The sequence below is a fragment of the Lynx canadensis genome, chromosome C1 (assembly GCF_007474595.2).
Source record: "Lynx canadensis isolate LIC74 chromosome C1, mLynCan4.pri.v2, whole genome shotgun sequence".
Taxonomy (NCBI): Eukaryota; Metazoa; Chordata; class Mammalia; order Carnivora; family Felidae; genus Lynx; species Lynx canadensis.
This window is the reverse complement of record NC_044310.1, coordinates 117890517-117918326: the sequence shown is the minus strand read 5'-3', so window position 1 is coordinate 117918326 and position 27810 is coordinate 117890517. Positions and strand designations below refer to the sequence as shown.

The 27810-nt window shown below is 39.9% G+C and overlaps 1 protein-coding gene across 2 annotated transcripts in view; it reads left to right on the top strand.

The window, feature by feature from the left end:
- The first annotated feature begins 8919 nt into the window (after positions 1-8919).
- The window catches only part of PTPN4 (protein tyrosine phosphatase non-receptor type 4), a 226346-nt gene continuing 207455 nt past the window's right edge, over positions 8920-27810 (top strand). For both annotated transcript variants that reach the window (XM_030324799.1, XM_030324797.1), the window contains exon 1: positions 8920-8978. The gene's annotated coding sequence lies outside the window, so the exon portion shown is untranslated. The remainder of the gene's footprint in view (positions 8979-27810) is intronic.

Sequence of the window (27810 nt, the reverse complement as noted above, 5' to 3'; positions counted from 1 at the left end):
AACCTACATACACACAAAACACACAAACATGCAACTAAAGTTAAAGTTTCACAGTACTGTGTTTACCTTCACTTTGTGTGATGCGCTCTATTTTCTAGCCTAATTCATTTCCTTTTTTCAAGATTCTAGTTATGGTCTACCACCCTGATTTCTCAACTCATTTATAAGTCACAACCCAAGAATGAAAAACACTTGCCTTGAGGGCACGGACCACCTCTTACCTATATTCTAGATGCCTAACAGATAGTAGGTGAGCAATACACGATTGTTGGTTTTTTTATGAATGAAAATTATGAGAACAAATTTGCATTAATATTTAAGTTAAGAAAACAAATAAAAATAAATTAAGAAAACTTAGATACAGGTTAAGTGCCTTATATGGATAATGTCCAAAGAATGTACTTATATATACAGATTATATTCACATATAACTACAAATAATATTTTTTCTGACAATATACAAATTATACACTAAGCACACCATATGTACTGTCAATGTAATTTAATATTGTGGTTATAATCTAAGATTCATGCATTTTATTTTATTTATTTTTGTTTTAAGATTTTATTTTTAAGTAATCTCTATACCCAATGTGGGGGTCAAACTTACAACCTGGAGATCGAGAGTTGCACGCTCCACCGACTGAGCCAGTCAGGTGCCCCTGGCTCACGTATTTTATATTCATATAGTTAAAAACATGTTCATCTTGGAAAAAGAAGTCATGAGGTGAAATTAACTTTTTTTTTCAGGTATTAAAACTGATTAGAGATTCTAATGGCTAAAAAGCGTGGCATTAGAGACCATGGCATGATGTGATGTGTTTTGGGGTCTGGGAGGGAATGGTCAAGAAAAAATTCTTGGGGCACCCGGGTGCCTCAGTCGGTTAAGCTTCTGACTTCGGCTCAGGTCATGATCTCACAGTTCCTGGGTTTGAGCCCTGTGTCGGGCTCTGTGTTGACAGCTCAGAGCTTGGAGCCTGCTTTGGATTCTGTGTCTCCCTCTCTCTCTGCTGCTCTCCCGCTCACGCTCTGTCTCTCTCAAATTCTGTGTCTCCCTCTCTCTCTGCTGCTCTCCCGCTCATGCTCTGTCTCTCTCAAAAATAAATAAACATTAAAAAAAATTTTTTTAATAAAAAAAAGAATTCTTGAGACGTTTTTGGTGCAAAAAGAGTGGTTTTATTAAAGCACGGGGACAGTACCTGTGGGCAAAAATAGCTGCCCTGGGGTTGTGAGGAGTGACTGTATATACTTTTAAGTTGGGAGCAGGTGAGGGATAGTTTAAGTCTCTAAGGAATTTGGAAGCAAGGTTGTCAGGACTTTGAGGGGCTGGCTGTTGTTAGGAAAAGGTCATTTACTACTGTCTAGTAAAACATTAGTCACGAGTCCCTTCAGATGTATAACAGTGGGCCATATGATTGGAGGATGATTGCTAACAAAAATCTTGGGGGGCAGGTAGAGATAAAAGAAGTTTCCAAAGGAATTTCTATACGTTAAAGAAGATTTACAGGATCCTGGAGATCCGGCCAATGTCAGGTTAAGGTTGCCTTTTGCCCTTAGCAAAGTATTAATATTGAGGCAGCTGAGCTCCTTGAAGAAGGTCACTCTATCTCAGGTACTTGTAGGCGGGCTGCAAGTTGTAAGGAAATTTAATTTTTTCTACATTTCTTTTGCTTTTGTTCTCTGGCCTCCAAAGATGTTCACACCATCTGCACAGAATGATAATGTGAATACGGTAGCTTGCATAGCAAAAGGGACTTTGGAGATGTGGTTAAACTAAGGATCTTGAAATGGGGAGGTGATCCTGGACTGTGTGGATGTGCCCAGCGTAATCACAAGGGTCCTCATCCAAGGGGGGTACGGGTGTCATGGAAGACGCAGGGATGAGGAGACAGAGATGTGAAGATGCGAGCTCCTGGGTCTGAAGATGGAGGGAGGGGCCATGAGCCAAGGAGCGCTTCAGCCTCAAGGAGCTGGAAAAGACAAGAGATTTCTCCTCCAGAAATAACATAGTCTATCGATCCATCTTGGACTTCATATGCCCAGAAGTGTGACATAATAAGTGTGTGTTGTTGTAAGCCGCCAAAGTTGTGGTAATTTGTTAATGGATTCTTCAAGAAGATTGCTTTTGGGACAAGTGGATAGCTATGAAAAAAAATGAAGCGGGATCCCTATTTCTTTCCACTAGCATTATTTCCAGAGGGTCATAGATTTAAGTATTTTAAAAAAGAGGAAAAACAACCGTAAGTATTAGAAGAAAATATGTTTTTGTTTTTGTATTGATGAAAATACAAAACCCAGAAACAATAACAGGTTGAAAACAGCAACTCACGCGCAGTTGGTGGGCGCAACTTGGCAACATTTATCAAAATTAAACATGCCCATACACTTCAACCCAGCAATTTCATTTCTGTCTTAAAGAAATACTTTGGAGCACCTGGGTGGCTCGGTTGATTAAGCATCTGACTCTGGATTTTGGCTCAGGTCATGATCTCAAGTTTCATGGGGTCAAACCCCGTGTCAGGATCTGCATTGACAACACAGACCCTGCTTGGGATTCTCCTCCCCCTTCTTCTGCCCCTCTCCTGCTCTCTCTCTCTCAAAATAAATAAACAAATTTTATTTTTATTTATTTATTTAAATGTTTATTTATTTATTTATTTATTTTATTTATTTATTTTTTTAACGTTTATTTATTTTTGAGACAGAGAGAGACAGAGCATGAACGGGGGAGGATCACAGAGAGGGAGACACAGAATCTGAAACAGGCTCCAGGCTCTGAGCTGTCAGCACAGAGCCTGACACGGGGCTCGAACCCACGGACCGCGAGATCATGACCTGAGCTGAAGTCGGCCGCTTAACCGACTGAGCCACCCAGGCGCCCCTGTGTATTTATTTTTGAAAGAGAGAGCACAAGTTGGGGAGGGGCAGAGAGAGAGAGGGAGACACAAAATCTGAAGCAGGCTCCAAGCTGTCAGTGCAGAGCCCGATGCAGGGCTGGAACCCAAGAACCATGAAATCATGGCCTGAGCCAAAGTTGGATGCTTAACTGACTGAGCCACCCAGGCACCCCTAAATAAACTTAAAAAAAAAATAAAATAAAGGAATACTTTGTGGGGCTCCGGGGTGGCTCAGTCGGTTGGGCGGCCTACTCTGCTCAGGTCATGATCTCACAGTTCATGAGTTCGAGCCCCACATTGGGCTCTGTGCTGACAGCTCAGAGCCCAGAGCCTACTTCAGATTCTGTGTCTCATGCTGTCTCTTCCCCAGCCCAACTCAAACTCTGTCTCTCTGTCTCAAAAGTAAATTAACATTAAAAAAATACTTTGTTATATGTACAAAGTTTTCTTGTACATGAAATGAAAGTGTTCTTTATAGCATTGTATGCAATAGCAAAGAACTGGAAATGACCTAACTGCCCATTTATTAGACAAGATTAAATACACTGTGGTGCAGCCTTTAGAGTGACATATATCTATATGTTTTATTAGGTACATATATAAGTGAAATATTGTATGTATAGCATAATCCCTTATACGTAGGGGGAAAGATATACATTTAGCTTACAGATGTGGAGAAAATTCTAGAAGTATACGCAAGAAACTATTAGTAGTACTTACCTTTAGAGAGTGCGAAAGCAGGAGGAAGTCTTGGATTTTTTAAAGTTTTACATTTTTTTATATAGTTCTTGATCCCGGGGATTGTCAACATGGTTCTTCTGCTGCTTTAGAAAGGAAAGAAGGAAGGAAGGAAGAATTGCTAGCAAGTGAAGAGAAGAAGGTCATTTTGACAGAGTGATCAAATCTGGGCCAACTGCTTCAGAGATACATGGTATCTAATTTTCAAAAATAAGTTTTTTTTAAAGCATATTTAAAGCAGCTCCGTGATTAAAAGAAGCCCAAGGCACAGAATTCTGAACTTGTTAGAAAAATATATGATGCCTCCTTAAAGGTTTAAACTCTATAAATTATTTTGTTTCAGTTTGTTATTCCTCTTTTTTTTTTTTTTTTTTTGAGAAAGGGGGCAGAGGGAGAGGGGGAGGAGCAGAGGGAAAGGGAGAAAGAGAATCTTAAGCAGGCTCCACACCCAGTGCAGGGTGGGGGGCCAACTCAGGGCTCCATCTCATGACTGCGAGATCATGACCTGAGTCGAAATTAAGAGTCAGACCCTTAACTGACTGAGCCACCCAGGCGCCCCACTTTAAGTTATTCCTGAAGATTCCAGACAGGTAAAAAGATGGAATTCCCCCTTTGTCCCTTCATTGTCAGTCGAAGGCAGGTAGAAATCCGATTAAAAAAATTTTTCTAAATATCTTATTTATTTCTTGAGAGAGAGTGTGTGAGTGGGAGAGAGGCAGAGAGACAGTGGAGGACAGAGCATCTGAAGCAGGCTCTCGGCTCTGTGCCGACAGCAGCAAGCCTGACGCGGGGCTTGAACCCACAAACCGCGAGATCACGACCTGAGTAGAAGTCGGATGCTCAACAGACTGAGCCCCTAGATATCCAATTAAGGTCACATGTCAGAAAGCAGGTATTTGAAAGCTTGTATACCTTGTATGTTCCACTTCATCAGCTTAGGCAACAAAATCAAGTCACTTCAAGTCATGTGTTCTTTAATGTTAAAATTCACAGTCAGTACCCTGAGGTCTACCTAGCAAGCCTAGTCCAGGTTTCCCTTGGGGTTCTCCTCCCTAGATATCTCCACTGACCTAAGGATCACTTATTTCTTCCAAAGGGATCCTCCCAGGTTGCTGATGGCAGGGTGGCTGAGCCACAGCGCCCGGTCCTTGTGTCCTTCATTCTCTGTTGCCTTATGGCTGCCAGAGGTCACTGCCACGGTCCAGGCGCATGGCTTGGCTGCACAGGCTAGAACAAATGCCCATTCCTTCTTGGCTGTGGCTACCCAGGGTTAGAAGAGGTCCTAACGTCAACTACACAGTGCAAAAAGGCCAGTCCTCCCCTGCCAACACCCTTCAAGTGTGGACACAACACTTGCTCTCACTCTCCCAAAGCACAGCCAAGGGCAGGCTGCAGACAAGGGAAAAAAAAAAATCACAGTCAATAGCAGTGTCTGCCAATATCTAGCAATGTTTGGGGCCACTCTGAAATGCAAAGAAAGATCTTGCTAACTCTCAAATGTAAAATTAAATCGCTTAAATTATGTTTCTTAATCATGGATAAACATAAGATTAGGTATAAAGTCCTTATTCTCACAGCTGTGAGCTTTTTTACACCTATAAACTAAACAATTTTGCAAATTAAATCAACAAAATTAAAAATTCAATTAATATCATGCATGTAGTGTAGTAGATGATGTTGTTTTGCTGAAATTAAAGTGTCCCTTGTGATGAGAAAATGGAACTCACTGCTATGGCATGGGTTTTTAAAGGCATGCTTATAATCAACTGAATTATCCCTACATTCTTCTCTGTTTGAATTTTTGTGAAACTTTTGTATGTTGTGCCATGAGGATGCTTGATCTTCACTTAGGCAGAACGTTGTCATCTCCGCAAGAAGTACTCTACTTTTTTGGTTTGTTTATTTATTTATTTTGAGAGATCACCAGCAGGCGGGGGGGGGGGGGAGGGTGCGGGGGAGGCAGAGAGAGAGAGAGAAACAGAATCCAAGCAGGCTCTGTGCTGTTGGCACAGAGCCCAATGTAGGGCTTAAACCCACGAACAGTGAGATCATGACCTGAGTTGAAACCAAGAGTCAGGCACTTATCCGACTGAGCCACCCAGGCACCCCAAGAAGTACTCTACTTTTTTCTCATTTGCCCAAGAAAATTAAAGTTACAGTTCTCGGTGCCAAATATGAAATCAGGTGGCAGTGTTTGGTTACAAAGCGGTCATCAAAATGATCTAGAATAGGCATATATTAATTTTTAGAGATTGTAACTTAAAGATGAGCAAAAATTTACATATTTTTGTAGAGAATTTACAGTATGTATGATTTCATTTATATGACATGTCCAGAGTAGGCAAACCTATACAGGCAGAAAGTAGATTAGTGGTTGTCAGGGGCTGGTAGAGGAGGGAGTGAAGAGTGGCTGCTAATGGGTATGAGAGGTTTTTGGGGGTGATGATGTTGTGGAAGTAGATAGTGGTGATGGTTGCACAACTCTGCAAATATACTACAAAGCACTAAACTGTACACTTTATTATTATTATTTTTTAAGTGTTCATTTATTTTTGAGACACACACACACACACACACACACACACACACACACAGAGCATGTGCGGGGGAGGGGCTGTCAGCACAGTGCCTGACACAGGGTTCAAACCCACGAACCACGAGACCATGACTTGAGCCCAAGTTGGACTCCTAACCCACTGAACCACCCAGGTGCTCCTGTACACTTTAAAAGGATGAATGTTATGGTATGTGAATTATATATCAATTTTTAAAAATGTTTATTTTTGAGAAAGAGAGGGAGAGAGAGAGAGTGCACATGTGCAGTGTAGGGGCAGAAAGAGAAGGAGACAGAGAACCCTAAGCAGGCTCTGCACTGACAGCAGAGAGATGCAGGGCTCGAACCCACAAACCGTGAGATCATAATCTGAGCTGAAGTCAGATGCTTAACTGACTAAGCCACCCAAGTGCCCCATATATATCAAGTTTTTAAAGAATGACTTCATAATTTTCCCAAAGAACAGTAGATGGATATGAGTCTTACATTTGTTTATCTAAAGGTCTCATTGTATGGAGGTTCCCAAAACAAAAAAATGTCTCCTTCAACCCCTCCAACGTGGAGACTCCAGCTGTATTTATATTACAAGTTTGATACAAAGATGATTGCCCTCAATGGGTTATCAGGTAGTAGTGGCCATAAGGCCCACACAAGCATAAGTATCCTATTAAAAACAGAAGGGAGGTATAAACCAAGAACTACAAATGTCAAAGGAGGAAGGAATTCTTACTTCTGGTGGAAGTCCCACATGACCTTAGGTCGGAAGGATGACTGGATGTTGATAAGTGGAGATGAAATGAACAGCATTTTAGTAGGGGGAATAGTATGAACAAAGGCATGGAAAAAGGAGAGCTAGAGGCAGGAAAGCATATTTGGGGGAGGATGAATGAACACTTGCTGGAGCTAAGCTCTGAGAAGGACAGTCAGTAGAAGAGGTAAAGCAGGAAAAATACGGACTGACAAGCTGTCTTTTTATTTTTTATTTTTTTTAAATTTTTTTTCAACATTTATTTATTTTTTGGGACAGAGAGAGACAGAGCATGAACGGGGGAGGGGCAGAGAGAGAGGGAGACACAGAATCGGAAGCAGGCTCCAGGCTCTGAGCCATCAGCCCAGAGCCCGACGCGGGGCTCGAACTCACGGAGCGCGAGATCGTGACCTGGCTGAAGTCGGACGCTTAACCGACTGCGCCACCCAGGCGCCCCCAAGCTGTCTTTTTAAAATGCAGGCATGCGAAGGAGAAGAGAGTCAATAGAAATCGCTGTCTTTCACAGATCTGTATAAATTTACAAGATTTCATCTTGTAAAAACCTGTCCTGATTAATAAAGAGGCATTTTGTTGGCTTGGAGACAAAGCGCTGCTTGAAAGAACGCTTGTGTGACCTCGGCTCTGGTGGGGTACTGAAGCTAAAAGCAAGGAAGAGCAAGAAGGCACCAGGCTACAGGAAAGGACAGGGACAAAAATGATTGCAAAAAGAAAGTGCGACGGTCCCCAAATCCCCCCTCTCATCATTTCAGCTGAGATCACCCAGCCCGTAGGCATCTGTCTTATCACAAATAAGTTTGTACCATCAGTAAAATATGAATGCACGTGGCTAAAACCCCTGGTGTGATAACACCAAATTCATATGTGTTATCATGATGAATTAATTCAATTTTTAAAAGCACACCGCTCCTGGAACACAGAAGGCACCCAGACGTTTGTTTCGTAAAAGAACATTGTTTGTTCTTTGTTTTAGAGTCTATATTTAGGAGAGGAAATGATTCAAAACTACATCCTAAAACCTGTATCCTCTATCAGCACTGAAGTTGGGACATTTGGGGCCCAGAGGTCCGGTTTTCCCCTTTAAAACTTAGGTTTCTGCTCCTCGGCCGGTCCCTTAGGTCAGTAGGTCCAGCAGGGGTCGCAGTTCAAGTAACCAATCGCTGCTGGGGCATGGGGCGGGGCCACAGCGCCCCGCCCCCTCCTCCCAGCCCTCCCTCCCCAACCTACCCAGGTCCGGCCTCCTTCGCACCTGCGTGTCCCCCCGCTCGCGCGCGGGTGCAACCTCTCCTGTCGGCTCTAGCTGGGAGGGTTTTTGGCCTCCCCTCTCGCGAGATCGCCTCCAGTTGCGGCCGCCGCCGCTCCCGGCCGCTGAGTGGCGGCGTCTGCGCAGCCGCCATGTTCGGTTGCTATGCTGTGGCCTGGGAGACGGGGTGTGCTTGAGGGAGGAGGAGGAGACGGAGGAGGAGGAGGAGGAGGAGGAAGAGGAGGAGGAGAAGGAGGGGGGAGGTTGAGCTCCTCTTGCACTCTCACACACAAACGCTGCCCCGGATTACCCGCCCGCTCACACCGCGCTGCGCGCTTTTCCGCTCCTCGCGGCCCCCCCACATTGTTCTCTCAGGACTCCTGGGTCCCCGGGGGCTGAATTCCGGGCCTGAGTCGGGGACAGGAGAGACTTGGCTTTGGCCGAAGGGTCCGAGGTTTGGGGCCAGGCCCCCCGCCCCAGGGCTCCCCTCCCCCACGGCACTTTGGGGGTGTGTGGATTATCTCATCCCCGCAGGGAGGTGGGAGAGCGCGCCGGCCGCCCGCCTCCCTCCCGCCTCCCCGGCGGCGCCGGCCCGCTGCAGCCCCGCAGTATGAGGTGGTGCTGGCGGCTCGGGGCCGTGGCGCGGCCGCTGCGGCGGCGGCTGCTGGGGGGGCGCTGAGGGAGCCCCCGGGAGCCGCGCGGCGGACGCGCTTCGCCCCGGCGCGCCCGGGCCTCGAGGCTTTTCTTCTCCAGCCGAGAGGACGCGGCTGTGCACCGAAGGTAAGAGGCTCTGGGGTTCCGGCCGGCGTCTCGGCCCTGCGAGGCGCGCGAGGCTGTTACCTGGGTGTGGGAGGCGAGCCAGGTAGGGCAAGCCGGAGGCACTAGGTTGATTTCAGAGAAGGGGAAAAATGATGCTTGTACCCCCGCCCCCCTTTCTTCTCGGGACCTCTGCTCCCGCAGCTCCTGGGGTTAGTGCTGGAATCTGTTACGGGTGAGCGAAGGGAGAAGGGAGAAGGGGATGGAATCGGTGCGGAGATGGAATGTTCCACAGTACCTAAACTCTAGGTAAGGTTTTGGAATCTTCTGAGTTTTCCATCGTTGGTAGGCTTTCTTTTTGGTTTTGTTTCTGTTTTTTAATGGGCTCATGTGAGTGCTTCTTGCTTCTGCTGCATGGGCAAACTGTCTCTACCGTTGAAGTTTTAAGCCTCTTGTGATTCTACCGGTATATACTTGTGTTTAGGAATCTGTAGTTGGGCCAAAAAAAAAAGTTGAGATGTAGCTAAGTAGACGATACCGATGCATTTCCCAAGGTTTCCTTAGGATGGAACAGTTTACAGTTGCAAAGATACATGTATCGGTGTTTCTGCGAAATTTGAAATGGGAGGCTTTTATGTGTAGGGTTACCTTATATTGTGACACCAGTACAGACAACGAATTGTAGGCTTTTCAAGCGCTTGTTCGGGGGAACCTGTATATCTGCAATGTACTAACTGCTTTTAAATCAGAGTTGGAGTAATATTAGGTTTATGTGACCAGATCGTGGGTCTAGCTGAAACAGTACAGCTTAAAACGTGTTTATGGGGGCGGGGGGGAACCTAACCCAAAAGCCAACAGATCCGACTTATAAAAGATGATTTAAGGGAAAAGATCATGGAACAGTTAAAGCCCAGATTTTTTACCCTAATTTTTGAACTTTAACGTGTCAAAGAAAAAAAAATTATTTTTCATTTTTTTTAAGGGAGGAGGAACTGACCTTAAAATAAATGATTGCTCAGTCCAAGGTGTGCTTGCTTACTGGAGTAGAGCTAGATGTATCAGTTAGATCTTGAATTTGATGAATATAAATTCAACCTATAGATTTTTTTCAAAAAAGGTTTTTCATAAGCAGAAGTTTGTGTATTGTATAGAACTTCTTTACTGACTCATAATAAAAGAGTGCGGTCTTTTGTCGATCCCACCATTTTTTGTCAGAATAAATTTATGCTCCAGTTACCACAAAGCTGTTTTTATGTCTCTGTTTTGTTTGTTTGTTTGTTTTTAATGACACACATATCTTTGTTACCGTTTTTCACTGAAACGTGTGGTCCCATATTCTCATGTTCTTGAGTGGTTTGGTTTATAAGAAGAAAATCATAGTCTCTTAGTACATGGAGATATTTATGATTTAGTTAATCTGTTTTAAACATTTGGCCAGGAGCTAAACACAAGGAGCCATGACTATTTTTTCGTATTTATTAATGTTGAGTAGGCTACAGTTTATTAAGTTGGAAAATCACACGTTCTTCAAAAGTAGTAATGGAGAGGATGTAACTTTCTTATTGCCTGCTTTCTAACCTGCTTAGCTTCTGGGCTGTGGGTATAGAATTGTTTCATACTTGGTTTTTTATGTTCTAACTGAATATCTTTTAAAATGTCCCTACTAACTTTGTTACTTCAAATTTGTGACACCCAATTTCTAATTTAGGCTAGGCATAAAACCAGCATTGATTGAACACACTTGCTAAAAATACTTTCTGGGTCAGATGTACTTAGAATGCAGCCTCAGGAAAATTCATTTGACCTATTCTAATGTGACCAACGTACACTTCATTATTATTGAAGGACTTTAAAAAATTACAGACTGTCACAAATTAGGTTTCATCGGTTCAGGCATAGAAGCCTAACTGTTTTCAATGTATAAAGTACTTTATGTAGGATAGTAATAAAGACTTTTTTCATCAAAAAAAATTTTATGTGACTCCCCCCCATTGAATATTGTTAGTCTTTATGATTTGTATATTCAAAATATTTTAGTTTTGTCTAAAAAAATTATTTGAGTTGTAAAGTGACAGTACAAGGTGCAGTGTTATCTCTTTGGCATTTATTTGACTTATTCTGAACCCTTTATGGGGGAGCATTGGTCATGTTTTTGAGTAAATTATCTTTAAGGACTGAGGTAAGAGAATGCCAGATAAATTTCAAGGAGACACTGGGAGGACACTCCCCTGCCCCCCCTTTTGTGAGTTGATATGGTCCGTTTTAAGCAATAAGAAAGCTTTAAAAAATACGTAGAAATCTTGTTTTGTGGATGTTTAAACATGACTGTTTAAAAGTTCTTTGATTTTTTTGTGTTAGTTTTTAGGAGTGTAAAATTGGTGACCTCATGCGAAATGGCAAGTCTGTTTAACTATGTGGCTAAATATGAATTGTTGTCCCTACGTGAAATTTAGTATTGGTGGAAATTCACTGGCTACACACTGAGTTGAATTTTGTTGTTTTTCTGGGTAAACGCATGCATGATGTAAAATTTTTTATATGCTGTAGTCTAGATTTGTTAAATTTGTCAGTTTAGTAGATGAAGCTGTGAAGCCTTGAAGGATAGTTTAACACGCTGGAAATCCTTTTTTATTCCTGTTTACCTGGAAAGTATTGTAAGATGAAGGTGTTATTTCTTCATTTAATATTCAACTAATAGTACAGATGGTGATAAGGAATATAATGTAGAAGTACTGTAGAATCGTCTTTATTGGTGTGGAAGTTCAGGATCTAGGAACAGTGTAGTATATTTCTTTTCCTTTGCATGGTCAGTCAGTATAGTCATATATACAACAGGGTGGGAAATAAGAGGGGATATTTATTACATTCTCTAAACTTTGTTAGAGGCATCTCCCTCCCCCCCCCTTCGTTCTTCATTTTGTTACTCCTAAGTAGCAACGCTAGAAGAAAGGTGTAAGTATTTGAAAAAATTGGTAGGAACAGATGGAAAAGTAGGTGCTGTGGATTATCTTGAGGGGAAGATACTAATTTGGGCATTCTTGTGTTTGTATCTTTTAACCAAGAAGTTATATAGAGGAGTAGAAAGATAAAAGGATACACAAGGGAAATGTTTAATGTCCGTTACGCGCCAGATAATGTAAAGGAGCATTTTGTGTTGTCTTACGTAGTCATCAAGTACACTTTGTGAGGTAGGTATTATGAATTCCCTGCTTCCTCCCTCCCCCAAATGGGGTCAAAGAGCAATTAAATAACTAGGACCACACTGCAATAAGTAGAATTGAAACTAGGTCTGTCTGACTCTGAAGCTTATTCTGAAGAATAAGCTGTCCAATTAAACTTTCTACAGTGATGGAAATACTCTTTTTCTGCACTGTCAGGTATGGTAGCCGTTAATCATATGTGGCATGGAGCACTTGAATGTGACTGTCCTGCCTGAGGAACCGAATTTAAAATTGTATTTAATTTTAACCAGTTTAAATGTAAATAACCAGTTGTTGCTAGTGGCTATAATATTGGATAGCACAGCTTTAGATCTTGCTGCCTAGAAAATCTGAGTTTTAGTATTGAATCTTCCACTAGTTTATATATGACATTAAGCAAATTATTTGATTTTGAGCCTCAATTTAATCCATTGGGAAAATGAAGAGGTTGTCACTGAAAAGATTATCTCCAGCGCCCCTTCTTGCTCTAGAGTTCTGTGATTCTTACTAAAATATACAGTGGCACTTAATATTTGAAAGCATTGTATCTGAAAGGATTCCTCTTACCAATATATTTACCCATTATTTAAACTTTTTTCTTTAGTTAGTTTTTCTTTTTCAGAAGGGTAATATGTATAAAGCACACATAATGGATAATGGATTCCCCCCTCCTGCCTCCCCCCTCCCCTCCAGTTATTAAGTATTGTTTAAATTCAAGGCAGTGCTTTCCTTGGAACAAAGTTTGAATTTTTTTTTTTTTTAATGTTTATTTTTGAGAGAGAGAGAGAGAGAGAGAGAGAGAGACAGCGTGAGTGGGAGAGGGTCAGAGAGAGAGACAGAGAGGCAGACAGAGAATCCAAAGCAGGCTCCAGGCTCTGAGTTGTTAGGACAGAGCCTGACACCGGGCTTGAATCCATGAACCATGAGATCATGACCTGAGCTGAAGTCAGATGCCCCACCAACTGAGCCACGCAGGCACCCCTGAAGTTTGAATTTTTAAATATTTTTTTTGAATTTTTAAATTTTTATTTAGCATGCCACCTTCCCATTTAAGAACGTGTCTGTTACAGTTCCCTGTTACTTATCAAATTAATTCCAAACATATCAACTTGGCCTTGAAGGCTTTCTACCCACTTCATCTCACCAACTTTGTTTCTCATTCTTGCTTAAAAAGAAAATACTCTTGTGTTTTCCACTGCCCTTGTTTCCTCAGTTGAAACATTCCTGTCTCCAATTCATGTGCCTCCTCTTTAAGTCTTCCTCAAAATTCAGTCTTTTTTCCCTGGAAGAATGCTGCTTAATCCAGTCATGATCGACAGGTTTTCAATCCTAGTAATAAGCACCCTGGGCTTAATATATGATTTTTAAATATAGTTAGTTGCGTACATCCTTCTTAAGTTTTTACAATGTTACCTGTTCTGTGTCCTTAATAAAAATATATAAAAAAAATTAAAATGGGAGTTCTTTTTTACTGCCTCAGGAGTTCAGTTCATTGCCTAGCAATTCGGCTTCAAAGAGTCGCTAATATAAAAAAATGATACTGTCACAACATTCACCCTTAATTACCATTTAATAGATATTTTTGTTTTTTTTCCAGGCAATTGTCCATACTTTTAAAATTAAGTTGTATGGTAGAGATACAGTTTTGAGTTTAATATATTTGAAACATATAGTAGAAGCATTGCAATGTAGGAAAAAGATGATAGACTTTGAAGTCACATTGATGTAGGTTGGAGTCTGATCTCAAAAACTTTGGACAAATTATATAACCTTCAAGCCTACTTCCTTGTCTGTGAAATTAGGGTAAGAATACTTGTCCTTGAATTGTTGTAATGATTAGGATAATATGTATAAAGCATGTAGTACTCTTTAAATAGAAAAGATGGTCAATAAATGGTAGGTGATCATATTTTTCTCATTTTCCCATTCCCATCATGAGTATAACTTAAACAGTTGCTTAGCAGTTCAGATGATTTATCAATCAGGTGATTGATTTAGTCATTTACTTTTTGTTAAACATTTTGCTGTTTCTGAAATTTCTACTCCTATAATCTACAGTGAGTATCTCTGTGCTCATAGCTTGTTTATTTCCTCAGTTTAAAACTAGGATAATGGTCCAGTGGTATGAATTTTTCTATGCCAGGTTTCTCTCAGAGAAATGGGCAATCTTGTTTTGGAAAAAAAAATGCTAATTTGATTGTAAAATTTTACCTTATGGTTTTAATTAATGTATTTTGGAAATTTTGGCTTATTGGGGGAATGACATAGTAAACACTCATTTATATGTGAATTAAACAAATATTTGAATGTCTGTTATAGGGATCAGTGGTATACAGGTAAATAGGACATGATTGTTGTCCTTGAGCTCTAATTCTAGGATGGTAACACATGTCAACAAACAATTACAATTCATAGTGACAAGTGTAATAAGATCTGGGGGAAATGAGATGTGGCATTTGAGCAGTGTCTTGGAGGACGGATTGGAAGTGATCTGGGTAGAGAGAACAGCATGTACAAAATGTCAGAAGTATGAAAGGGTGCATAGTGTATTTGGAAAAATACAGGTTGTCTTGTATATGTGTGTCTTTGTGGGCTGGCTCTTGGTGTCTGATTTTGTGTGGAATCTGTGTTCCTGTATGTATGTGTCGACTATGTGGATGAAACCTTCTGAGGGTCCTTATTTGGGCTTTGAGTGGAATTATAGTAAGAACTTTAGAACTTCCCAACTGGTGTGCCATGAATGGTTCACATGTGTGCCAGAGAGCAAGGTACCAATCAGGCTATCGGTCCTGGGCATATTGGAACCCCTAGATGGCTTCTTTTGACCTCCTATAGTGTTGGCTTATTCCAGTGTGCTAAAAATTATTTTCTTTGGTGCCAAGTTAGGAAAAGATTGGGAAAGGTACTGTGTTCTAGAGGCTCTAAGTATTGGCAAGTTTATGGTACCCACTCACCCCTGGCATTCCCACATGTAATAAAAAGTATAACCAATATCAAATCCTAAAATAAACACAAAGGAGATCAAATCAAAGTCCCCTTTTTAACCTGCCCTTCTCCCCCCCCCCCCCCCCCCAGTAATTACTACTTCATTGTTGTGTGTGTGTGTGTGTGTGAAATATCTTTTTGGTACTCCTTTTAGGTGTACTTTTTGCTAGTGCCCTACACAAATGTTTAGTCTGCCTCTTAGGAAATCAGAATTTGCATTAGGGAGCAATTATCCATATTTAAATAATGGAATAAGATTAGATGTGGGTTTTGAAAGGTAACTCCTGACTTGTAGATAATGATGCAAGGATGTAAGGATGGTGCAAACATGAGGCTAGAGAGACCAGTTAGGATGCTCTTGCAGTGGTCCAGGTGAGAGATTATAGCTGGAAACGGGGAGATGAAAATGAGGATGTGGGACTACAACCGAAAACTGATTAGGTAGTTTCACTAGAACTGAGTGTCCATTTGGATATAAGGGAAAGAGGAAAAGAGTTGATGATGATACCAAGATTTCTTCTTTGGGCAGCTCTAAGGCCAAATAATTTTTATTGAGTACATACAGTGAGCCATGCATTTTGCTAGGCACAAGGTTGTCATGAATTCTTACTGAATTTTAAAAATTAATTTATTTTGAAATAATTTCAAACCTATAGAAAAGTTGCAAGAACAGCACAAAGAGCTCTTGAATCTCCTTCAACCAATTTTTTCCTTGAATTATTCTTACTAAAAATATTTTCCTTGAATAATTTTACACACACACACAGTATATACCATATATATGCCATATGTGGTATATACTCTGTATATAGTGTGTATACTGTGTGTGTACACAAGTTAAGCATGCAACATCTTTGTGCGTGGCTCACGGTAGTGGACCCAAGTGTGGCCTTTTCTTCCAGATGCCCAAAGAAGGAACTTTTGTCTTTGACCCTTTCTCTCTGCGATATCTTAGTGGATTCTCAAATTTTAGTGAGACTACCTAGTTATCTCATTTCTGGTCTCTCATTTTCATCCCTACTTCCAGCCATTTCAGAGGAATGTACCATTTTTTATTTCATTGGACTGTTTCTGAACCATTTGAGAGCAAGTAGCACACATGATGCCCATCACTCCTAAATAATCAGTGTGTCTTTACCAAAACCTGGATAGTCTCTTATATAATTACCAAATCAGACAGTTAACATTGATATAACAGTGCCTTCAGATTGCCAGATGCCATTCAGAATTTTCCAGTTGTCCCAGCAGTTTTTCTCTTTTCTTTTTGGTTTAGGATCCAACTTAGGATCTTACATTACATTTAATTATAATGTCTCTTTAGTCTCTTCAGTTTGAAACATTTCCTCAATATTTCTGTCTTGTATGACCTTGACCTTTTTTATTCTGAAAGATATCCCTTCACTTCGGTTCATCTGTTGGTTTGCTCATGTGTAGACTAAATGCATTGTTGGCAGGAATACCATAGAAATGATGTGCTGTTCTTAGTCTATCACTAGGATGCATACAGTGTTGTCCCACCACTGTGATGTTTACTCTGAACACATTGTTATGTTCATGTTTACTGAGTTTCTATACTGTAAAGTCATCATTTTTACTTTTGTAATTGGTGTGTCTTTTGTGAGAAGAGCTCCAAGGCTCCAAGTATTTGATTCTTCCTCAAACTTCCATCCATCAGTCTATGGGACCACTGATGACTTCTGCAATCTGCCTGAATCAGCTACTACTATGAAGGTTGCTGTCTGCATTTGCTGTTTGATGTTCTCCTGAAAACACGTCTCCCTTCTTCCCCATGCATTTATTTATTCATTCATTTATTTATATCAATATGTACTCAAGGATTTCTATTCCTATTCGGTGGGTTGTATTGTTATTTTTAATTTTTTTGTTGTTGTTATTGTTGAAATTGTCCTAGATTTGGCTAGTGGCACTGCCCCCCCCCCCCCCCCTTTCAGGATGGCTCCTGAGTCTTTTTGATATGTCCCCATCCTTTGAGTCTTTCCTTACTTTCTGGCACAGGATGTTCCAGACTCATACTTTTTCTGTCTCAGCTCTGGAATCATATATTTTCCCAAGGAATTGTGAGTTCTTTTAGTAGAGTAGAAACCAAGATTTGTATGCTTAGTAAGCTCATTTCTACTGGGGTATAATCACTTCTAGAGTGGGCACAGCTAGGAAGTATAGGTATATATATGTACACATCTCAGTCTATTTCTGTATCTAATGACGTATATATATTTATATATATTATATATATATATATGTATTTACAAAGTTTACACTGCTACATCCAGTTCCAATTCAATACCTCATGGTTCTTTCTGGTCTTCCCCCATTCTGTATTTGGAAATCCTTCTCCAAAGTATGAAATTGGCTCTCGTTATTCTCAGTATATTTACTCATTTTCTCAGTCCCCTTATGTGCCAGTCTTCTAACCACAGGCCAGCTGTCTCCTGCCTGACACCTCTGAGGCCCATGGCATGGGGTCCTCTGGGCATGCTAGGAAGTGAAAGAAACTTCTCATTTAATCTTTCTATTTTTTTCATTTAATCTGAACAAAAACTTGTTAGAAAGGTGTTCTCAGTTTTAAAGGAGAACAAAAGGGAAATTCAGAAAAGTATGTAACTTTAGGCATGTTACCACGTAAATAGAGCAAATACTTTGAATTCAGATTTGCGTGTTGCTAAAGCATCTTTTTTATTTTTTTTCCTCCTATGCTTTGTAGCCTCTGGAATTCAAAATGTCAGGATTTAGGATTGTATAGGTGGTAGTTGAAGCAGTGGGTATGACTCCTTACGAAGCGTGTGTCTCTTAGAAGCAAAGAAGACTAAATGGTGAGAGAGGAGTCTAGTTGTATGGTAGAGTGTGATGAAGGAAGGAGTTCCAGGGAGGTGTCAAATACTGCTGAGAGAGAGCAGCAAAATGCTTTGAATTTGGCTATTGGAAAGTTACTGATGACCTTAGCTGATTCTTTTTCTAATGTGTTCAGGCAGGCCACTTGTAACAGAATTAAATGAGATACTGGGGTGCCTGGTTGGCTCAGTCGATTAAGCTTCTGACTTTGGCTCAGGTCATGATCTCACCATTTTTGGGTTCAAGCCCTGTGTCAGGCTCTGTGCTGACAGCTCGGAGCCTGGAGCCTGTTTTGGATTCTGTGTCTCCCTCTCTGTCTCTGCCCCTCCCCACTCATGCTCTGTCTCTCTCTCTCTCAAAAATAAATAAACATTAAAAAAATTTAAAAAAAGAATTAAATGAGATACTGATTAAAAACATCAATTCCCCAGGTTTCATTTCAGACTTTATAGATTATTAAAAGGCGAGGTGAAGAATGGGGAGGTGCTGGTGTAGGAAATCTGCTTAAATGCTACTATGATTGTTCCGAGAAACACTAAAGTTTGAGTATTATTGTCTTAGCAGAAGAGTTAAAATAGAGGGGTGTAATGGAAAACTAAATTGAGAAATTAGACGTACAATGAATGTAGACTGAATAGCTCCAAGAAATTTGAGCACATAGAGGGAAGAAGGAAGATCTCTTGTCCCCTATTCGTGGTGGAATAGGGGCCAGAACCAAGAAAAAGGTTTTTTGTTGTTGTGTTTTTTTGTCTGTTTGTTTGTTTTTAAGGTTACAGACAGCTTAACATTTGGGGGATTAAGAGAAAGAAACTATAGTGGTCATTTCATCCACTGTGCTTGGCAGTGGGGTTACAGAATGAATAAGACATGATCTTTATTTTCAAGGAGATTATACTTTCTTTGGAGGAACTTAAAATTTATTATAGTGCTAGAAATATATACAGATAAATCATAGTTATGTTAGTATATAGCTAAAGTATGTACAGATAAGTCATAATTAATAAGTGTAGCACAATATATTACCAAACTCAGACTTCTCAAATATTTAAAAATTTATTTAAATTTTATTTCCTTTTTTAATTGGTAGTATGTCTGTTTGGTTCAAATTTTAAAATAATGTAAAAAGGTATGTATTGAGAAGTCTTTATTTTTTAATGTTCATTATTTATTTTTGAGAGTCAGACAGAGCATGAGCCAGGGAGGGGCAGAGAGAGAGAGACAGAAAATCTGAAGCAGGCCCCAGGCTCTGAGTTGTCAGCACCGAGCCCAACATGAGGCTCCAACCCAGGAACCGTAAGATAATGACCTGGGCCAAAGTCAGTAGCTCAACTGAGCCACCCAGGTGCCCCAAGAAGTCTTAATACTGTTCTGTCTCTCCCTTCCCTGCTCTCTATAGGTAGCCACTTTGATTTTTTGTATATTTTACCAGTATTTTTGCAAATAGAAAAGAAATAATAAATATAAATCACTGTTTCCCCCTACCTTTCTATGTAGAAGGCAGCATATTAATGTTTTATATCATAGTTTTTTCATTTAAAATATATGTTGGAGATCCCTTAACTTCAGTATAAGGGAACTCTTCCCTTTTTTCTTTTTTCTTTGTATAGTGACATGTTCAATTGTGTGGATATGCTATTAGGCTAACTGATTCAAATTATTTGAACTTTGCTCTACTTTTTTAGGCCCTTTTACTTGTGCAGCTCATTTACTTTCACCTCTTCTGTATGAACTAGTGCTCCCATGAGGCATTTTATTTTATCATCTCCTCCTCCTCCTCCTCCCCCTCCCCTCCCCCTCCCTCCCCTCCCCTCCCCCTCCCCTCCCCTCCCCTCCCCCTCCCCTCCCCCTCCCCCTCCCCTCCCCCTCCCCTTCCCCCTCCCCCTCCCCCTCCTTCTTCAAGTAGGCCTCACACCCAGCGTGGAGCCCAATGTGGGGCTCGAACTCACGACCCGGTGATCAAGACCTGAGCTGAGATCAAGAGTCGGATGCTTAACTGACAGAGCCAACCCAGGTGCCCTCCATGAGGCATTTTACATCAGTGATCTGTGTTACTTTCTTCACTTAAAGTCATCTAATGAATGCCTAGTTGGAGAAGCATTTTAGACTTTGTGGCCAAGCAAAGGACTTCCTTTTTGTAGTAGCTTAGATGAAAAATGGAAGAAAAAAAGAGAAAGGGGTGAATAAAATATGTGTTTTAAAATATGGTATTTCATTTAATTCTCTCACACAACCCTGTAGAATAGGTAATGTTATCCCCTTTTTATAGGTGAAGAAGTTGAGGGTCAAAAAGTTGAGTTTGTTTAGACTTTCACAGCTAGAAAATGGCAGATTTAGGTTTTGAAAGTAGGTTAATTTGAGTCCAGAATCTGTATCTTTTCTGCTGCTGTCCTATTTTCTGTCTCCTATTTTTGAATTCCTGAATTCTAGTCTTATAACTGGAGCTCTCTGCTATCTCATAAGCCTTTCATCAAGAACCATAAAATTAGGCATGTTTCCCTATTATGTTTTTCCTGATTGCTGGGATAGCACCTGCTTATCTGATCTCTACCACTAAGGCCCTGCTTGCCTGAATTGCTGACTATTGCCCACTAGTATAAGATGTGGATACTGTTTTTTAGCTCTCTGTCTAGATTGCCTCTCCTTATCCCTGAGTTTCCTTTTCTCCTTTAATTTTTTTCTACTGTATCCCCGTTACCATTTGAGCTTCAGTTTGGCAATATGAACCTTGGGCAAAACTTCTGAAATTTTGGTGAATGATATTTTTAAAAACTCATCATGTCTTGTTTGGACTTGTAAAATAGTCTCCTTAAAGTGCATTCTGCCATGGGTTTTGCCCTTTTTAATCCTCCTCGGCACTGTAGCCCGAGTAATCTGACATGCATATCCTATCACATTACACGCTGCTCAGAATTTTGTATTGGCTCTCTCTGCCTGTAGGATACAAGCTAAACTCATGGTCAGCCCTTGTCTGCCTCTCCAAGCTTCACTCCCATATTCCCAGTATTCACAGTGCCTTGCCTGTAATACGTGCTAGTTAATACGGACTACACTTCAAGTGAGTAGAATGAATGAATTTTCCAAGGAGATTAAAATTATTTAGGCAGTATTTTAGAATATTTTTAAATTCATGTTTTCTTTTTTAGTTATTTCTTATAGCATGGAGATAAAATATTTTTACAAACTCCAAGGATTTCCAAATTGTTTTATTTACATTGGAATTTAAAAAATCTCTATATTTGGTTTATTTACACTTCCAACTTTCTAGCCCAGTCCAGACTGTGATCAGTTACTGTGCTTGCTGCAGAAGCTACATAGGGAAATGAGGAATCTTCATTGGGAGGGGTTTTGTGATTTGGAAAAGTTATTCTAGGTGATTGTGATATTATCACCTACCTTGCATGTAGATATTTTTATAGATTTTGATCTGTGTTAGCATAATTATTTACAAAGCAATTGTATAGATCAACAGTTCCTTATATGCAATTCTGAGATCCCCAAGGCCCTGAAAAACAAAACTTTTTAGAACTAATTTGACAGCCAAACTTCACCTAAACTGATGTGAGGCTACTGAGACTTTAATGTTTTTATTTTATTTATTTTCATTTTTGAGACAAAGAGCATGAGCAGGGGAGGGGCAGAGAGAGAGGGAGACACAGAGTCTGAAGCAGGCTCCAGGCTCTGAGCTGTCAGCACAGAGCCTGATGCGGGGATTGAACTCACGAACTGTGAGATCATGACCTGAACCAAAATTGGATGCTTAACCACTTTGGTGACTGAGCCACTCAGGTGCCCCAAGGCTACTGAGACTTTATTTATTTCACTTGCATTGAACATTCCTAGGGTACTCTAAGGAAATTTTAAATAATGTATGGTTAATACTGGGTATTACCCTAGACCCAACTGTGAATGTTATTTAATATGAGGTATTTATGCATTATCACCTCTCTATAATCAAAATATTCTGAAATTCAGAAGTGTTTTGAAACCAGTAGTTTCAGATACAGGATTTTAGATCTGAACCAATTTTCACTACTTCCAGTTTCCTTAGCAATGGGTGATAAATAGTACTCTGTTTTATTTTGAATTTCTTTTTGATGATAATGTAGTTGAACTTTTTTTCATGTGTATTCATGTGTATTTCATGTGTATTCATGTGTATTTCATTTCTTGTTGCATTCTTCAAATTTTTTGTTTATTTTTCTGCTAGGATTTTAATGTTTTTTCTTACCAATTTATAATATTGTAGATACTGACTGGGTTTCTGTTAGCACAGAACCACTTGTGACATATTTTAAGTTCTTTGTCTCTAACAAATCAATAGGAAATGCTGTGAGTTGAACACTCATCTACTTATAGTATAAGGGAGATGACTGTGCTCCTATGCTCAAAGTGCCTTAATGGCATCTGGTCTTATTTTGAAAGCAGAAGCTTTTACCATGGCCTGCAAGCCCTTACATGATCTGTGGGTGCTGCTCTGTCTGACCTCTCTGACCACTCTTGTTCACTTTTTTCAAGGTGCACTGGCCTCTTTGCTGTTCCTGGAACATGCCAGACATGCTCACACTTGAGTCTTTCTTGGTTGTTCTTCCCTCTGCCTAGAACACCTTTTTTCCCAAGTGTTCCAGGCAGAGTATCCACATGACTCACCCTTACTTCAAGTCTGCTTAAAAATGAATTTCTCAGTCATACTTTTCCTGAATATCCTATTTAAAATTGTATCCCTGGGGGCATCTGGGTGGCTCAGTTGGTTAAGCGTCTGACTTCAGCTCAGGTCACAATCTCACAGTCCATGGGTTTGAGCCCCACATTGGGCTCTCTGCTGTCAGTGCAGAGCCCGCTTTGGATCCTCTGCCCTCCTCTCTCTGCTCCTCCCCCTTCCCTGTCTCTTAAAAGTAAACATCAAGGGGTACATGGTTGGCTCAGGTGGTTGAGCTTCCGACTTTGGCTCAGGTCATGATCTCATGATTCGTGGGTTTGAGCCCTGCGTTGGGCTCTGTGCTGACAGCACGGAGCTTGCCTGGGACTCTCTCTCCCTGATCCTACCCCCTCATGTTCTCTCTCGCTCGCTCTCTGAAAATAAATAAACAAAACATTTAAAAAAATATAAGTAAAAAAATAAAATTGTATCCCTATTTGCACATTCCATGCTTTACTACCTTATACTATATAATTTTATTTTTACTTATTAGAATGTGGAAGCTCCATAAGGACAGGGGCTTCTATCTTGTTTAGTTTGTTGATATATTTGTGTTGCTTCTCTTGATCTGGCACATTTTGAGACATTTGGTAGATAATGTTGAACAAGGAAAGGGTTAGAGGAGAATAAGGAGGAACATTTATCTAATTGTCAAACATATAAACAACTGAGGCTTCTAAAATTTTTTTTACAGATTTTTAATGAAATCAAAATATAATAGTAATGGTAGAATATAATTTTTTCATTGTATTGGTTTAGTAATGAGAAGAGTGTAATTCCTTTTTATAGGATAACATTTCACTTAATTAGGGTAATCTCTACACGTTGTGGGGCTCAAACTCACAGCCCTGAGATCAAGAGTCGAATGCTCTGTTGACTGAGCCAGGTGCCCCTGTAAAAACCATTCTTAATTCATGGCCCAAAAGCAAACAGATTTGGCCATTGGCCATAGTTTGCTGACCCCTGGACTATGCCACTATTGCCCAAATTGGTGCAAACTCATCTGCAGCACAGGCCCAAGTATCTTTCCAGGTTTTTTTGTTTGTTTGTTTTTAAGTTTAAATAAATTTATTTATTTTTGACAGAGAGAGCACAAGTGGGGAGAGAGGCAGAAAGAAGGAGAGACAGAATCCACAGTGTCATCACTGAGACTGATGCGGGGCTTGAACTCATGAACTGTGAGATCATGACCCGCGCTGAGATTAAGAGCTGGACGTTTAACCACCTGAGCCACCCAGGTGCTCATCTTTCCAGGTTTTGTTTTCCTGATGAGTTGTCTTGCATCCAACTGCATTACTGGTGTTTCTTGGATAGTTACTGGTTTGTGAGGCTTTTAGTAACCAGTACTCTGATTTAATTCTAGTGTAACTACAATATTTTGATAAAAGCGTAGTTAAGTATTTCCAATTTTTTCCTAAAGTCAGTTTTGAGTGTTAAGACAGGTAGTACCCAGTGATGATGATGGTAATAATAATGGCCAACATTTATTAGGTACTTTTAAGTGTCAGGCACTATGCTAAGGACTAATGTATCACCTTATTTAATGCTCTTAGCAGCTCCTTTGTGAGGAAACTGAGGCACAGAGTGGTTTAGTAATTCCAAGGTATAAAGGTAGTAAGGATTTGAACCTTAAAACAGCCTGATTACTGAGCTCACATTTTTTTTTTTAATTTTCTTTTTAATGTTTATTGTTGAGAGAGAGGGGGCTTGAACCTGGACCATGCGATCATGACCTGAGCCGAAGTCATACGCTTAACCGAGTGAGCCACCCAGCTGCCTCACTGAGCCCACATTCTTAACTACTAAGAAGTATTACTTCCCATGTATGCTAATAGTTTGTATTCTTACAGTTTGGGCCCCTTTGCAGAATTCCCTCTCTTTTAATCTAACTTTGTTTGTGAAGGACTGACAGTTATTTTCTTTTTTTTTTTTTTTTTTAATTTTTTTTTTTTTCAACCTTTTATTTATTTTTGGGACAGAGAGAGACAGAGCATGAACGGGGGAGGGGCAGAGAGAGAGAGGGAGACACAGAATCGGAAACAGGCTCCAGGCTCTGAGCCATCAGCCCAGAGCCTGACGCGGGGCTCGAACTCCCGGACCGCGAGATCGTGACCTGGCTGAAGTCGGACACTTAACCGACTGCGCCACCCAGGCGCCCCATGACAGTTATTTTCAATAGACAAGGACTCATGAGAACATATGAGGTAATAAGATGGTATTATGATTACATACAAAGTCAGGGGCTTTCCCACTACTTAGACTTTACTCCACATTAAGAGGTACTTTTTACATCATTCTCATGATAACTTCTATTTCATTCTACAGTTGACACTTGAACAACATGGAAGTTAGGAAGTGCTGACCCCCACACAATCAAAAATTTATGTATAACTTTTGTCTCCCCAAAAACTTATTAACTGCTAGTAGTCTGCTGTTGACCAGAAGCCTTACCGATAAACAGTTAACACATAATTTGTATGTTCTGTGTATTATATGCTGTATTTTTACAATAAGCTAGAGAAAGGAAGATGTTATTTAAAAAATCATAAGGAAGAGAAAATACAGTTATCGTACTGTACTGTATCAAAAAAACCTGCATGTGAGTAGACCCATGCATTTCAACCCTGTGTTAAGACTCAGCTGTATTCTTGTTTGTTGAAAAAGTACTGGTTTTGGCTCACTAAGTCGATTTCATAGCCAGTGAATCTCAACCTACAGTTTGAAACATTTCATTAAACATTTAGGTACTGTGAACTCTATTGTTTGTGTTCAGTTACAAAGGAAATTGCTTATATGAAACACTTTCTAAATGAAGGGTAAGAATTCTGAAGGCTAGCATTCCTTTTTTTCCCCCCACCTAAAAATGCTCTACACTAAATAATAATGTAATGTAATATAATATGACTATATTATATAGTTAAATTAAATTAAATTAATTTTTATTAATTTAATTTAATTTAATTTAATTTAATTTAATTTAATTTTAGAGAGTGTCAGAGGGAGAGAGAGAGAGGGAGAGAGCATCCCAAGCAGGCTCCATGCTCAGTGTGGAGCCTGGCACAGGGCTCAATCCCATGACCCTAGGAAAATGACCCAAGCCGAAATCAAGTCTGATGCTCAACTGACTAAGCCACCCAGGTGCCCCTAAGAGAATTTTTGTTGAAGAAGAAAGGAGCATCAAACCCTGAAAGATGATGATACTATATACACTAATGGCTGGCCCTTTTTGGACAAGGAAAAACAAGAATATTTTCATTGGCTGATGGTACTTATGAAAGATGGACTTTATTGTTGGTGTCTTATATGGAGATGACTAAAGAATAGAAATTTAGGAAGTAGGATGGGAGAGAGGGAAGACCTGGTGGCTGCTGAAATTGTTTCTAGTAATGAGCTACAGTAGGTAGCTAGGTAATGAGGTACAGTCAGGTACCTTAGGTACTTGGTAATGAGCTTAGTAATGAGCTACAGTCAGGAGAAAGAAACAGTAGTTTTTTGACTCCCTAAAACCGTTTGTTTATGTCTTTTTTAGTATATTGTTTTACTGGATTATTTAAAGTCTCTTTCTTCAACTAGACTGTGAGCTCACTGAGGGTGGAGATCTAGATGAATATATATTTATATCTCTAGCATCTAATACTGTGTATGGCAACTAGGAGCTGTTGACATGTTTACATGAATAAACAGGTATATTGAAGGTACAGGATTAGGGACCTCTTTGTGGGCTTTAGTGAGTCTAGGTTTCTGTATCTCTCTCTTGTGTGTGCTCTCTCTCTCTCTCTCTCTCTCTCTCTCTCTCTCTCTCTTACACACACACACACACACACACACACACACACACACACAGTCATATGGTACTTAAAATGCTGTAACGTATAAATAGGAAATAATGAGATATAAAAGATTAAATAGTGAAAAAAGGAAAAGCCTCAGGTAAATAAATTTGACACAAGAAATGGTTTAAATTGTATTCCAGGATTTATAGTTTAGAATGAATTTTAAATTTATATTGACATTGTAATTCAGCATTTTTAGTGGGTCCATAACCATGGAGGACATTTGGAAAATGCTGCCTGTACATCAGTGAATCAGTGTGTGGGCCCAGTGCTATGCATTCATGTCTCAAGTGATTGATTTGCTTGTGATTATCTGGGATACTTTTTTGTTGTTGTATATTATTTCTTAAGAAGATTCTTGTGTAAATTATTGCATAATAATTACTGTACGAATAGTATTTGGTATATTAAAAACAGAGAGCTAAATTTTAGAGCAAAACTGTTGCTACATTTGTGTTTTGTTTTTTTTTTTTATTTTCCCCTTCTATGGCGTATCATTTTTATAGTTCATAGTTTTCATAGTTCTGTCCTAAGAGAATCTGGCCCGTTCAGTTTTATATTGCTAGTTCAGTTCTGAAGGGTTGAGGGACCCTTGAATATAGTGTTATAGCAACAAGCCAAGTTACTCAATTCAGTGTTTTACACTACCAGCATTACAGTTTACAGTTACATTCAAAGCATTGTATTACAAATGAAGATTATAGCTAAGCAGATGGTTCATTTCAGAGCATTCCATTTAAAATAACTGTAAAAAATTGTCACTTATCCAGGAAACTTTTTGTGAGTAGTTAATTGGTTGATTTTTTTATAACAGAGGTTTTATTGTATTTGCTTTTAAAACAGCATTTGAAAGAGATATTCTTTCCCAACAGGTTTTTATTAAAAAAAAATTTCAAGCCTTCGGAAAAGTAGCAAGAGTGGCATATTGAACATCCCCATGTACCTTTCATATAAATTCACCAATTGCTAACATTTTGCTACTTTGTTTATTTCTCTGTAGACACTTTTAAAATTTCTGAGCTATTTGAATATTGCAGTCATCACGATCATAACACTGTACCCTAAATGATTCAGCATGTAGACATGCATCTTCGAGGGGAAAAGGCACATCCTCCTACATAATCACATGATCACACAGGAAATTTAGCTTTGACACGGTGCTGTAATCTGAAATATAGTTTATATCTAGATTGCTCCAGTTATCCAAACAAATGCTTTATACTTTTTTTCCTCCTGATCCACGATTGGGTTAAGGACTGCACATTGCATTTGGTTAAGTCTCTTTTAATCTA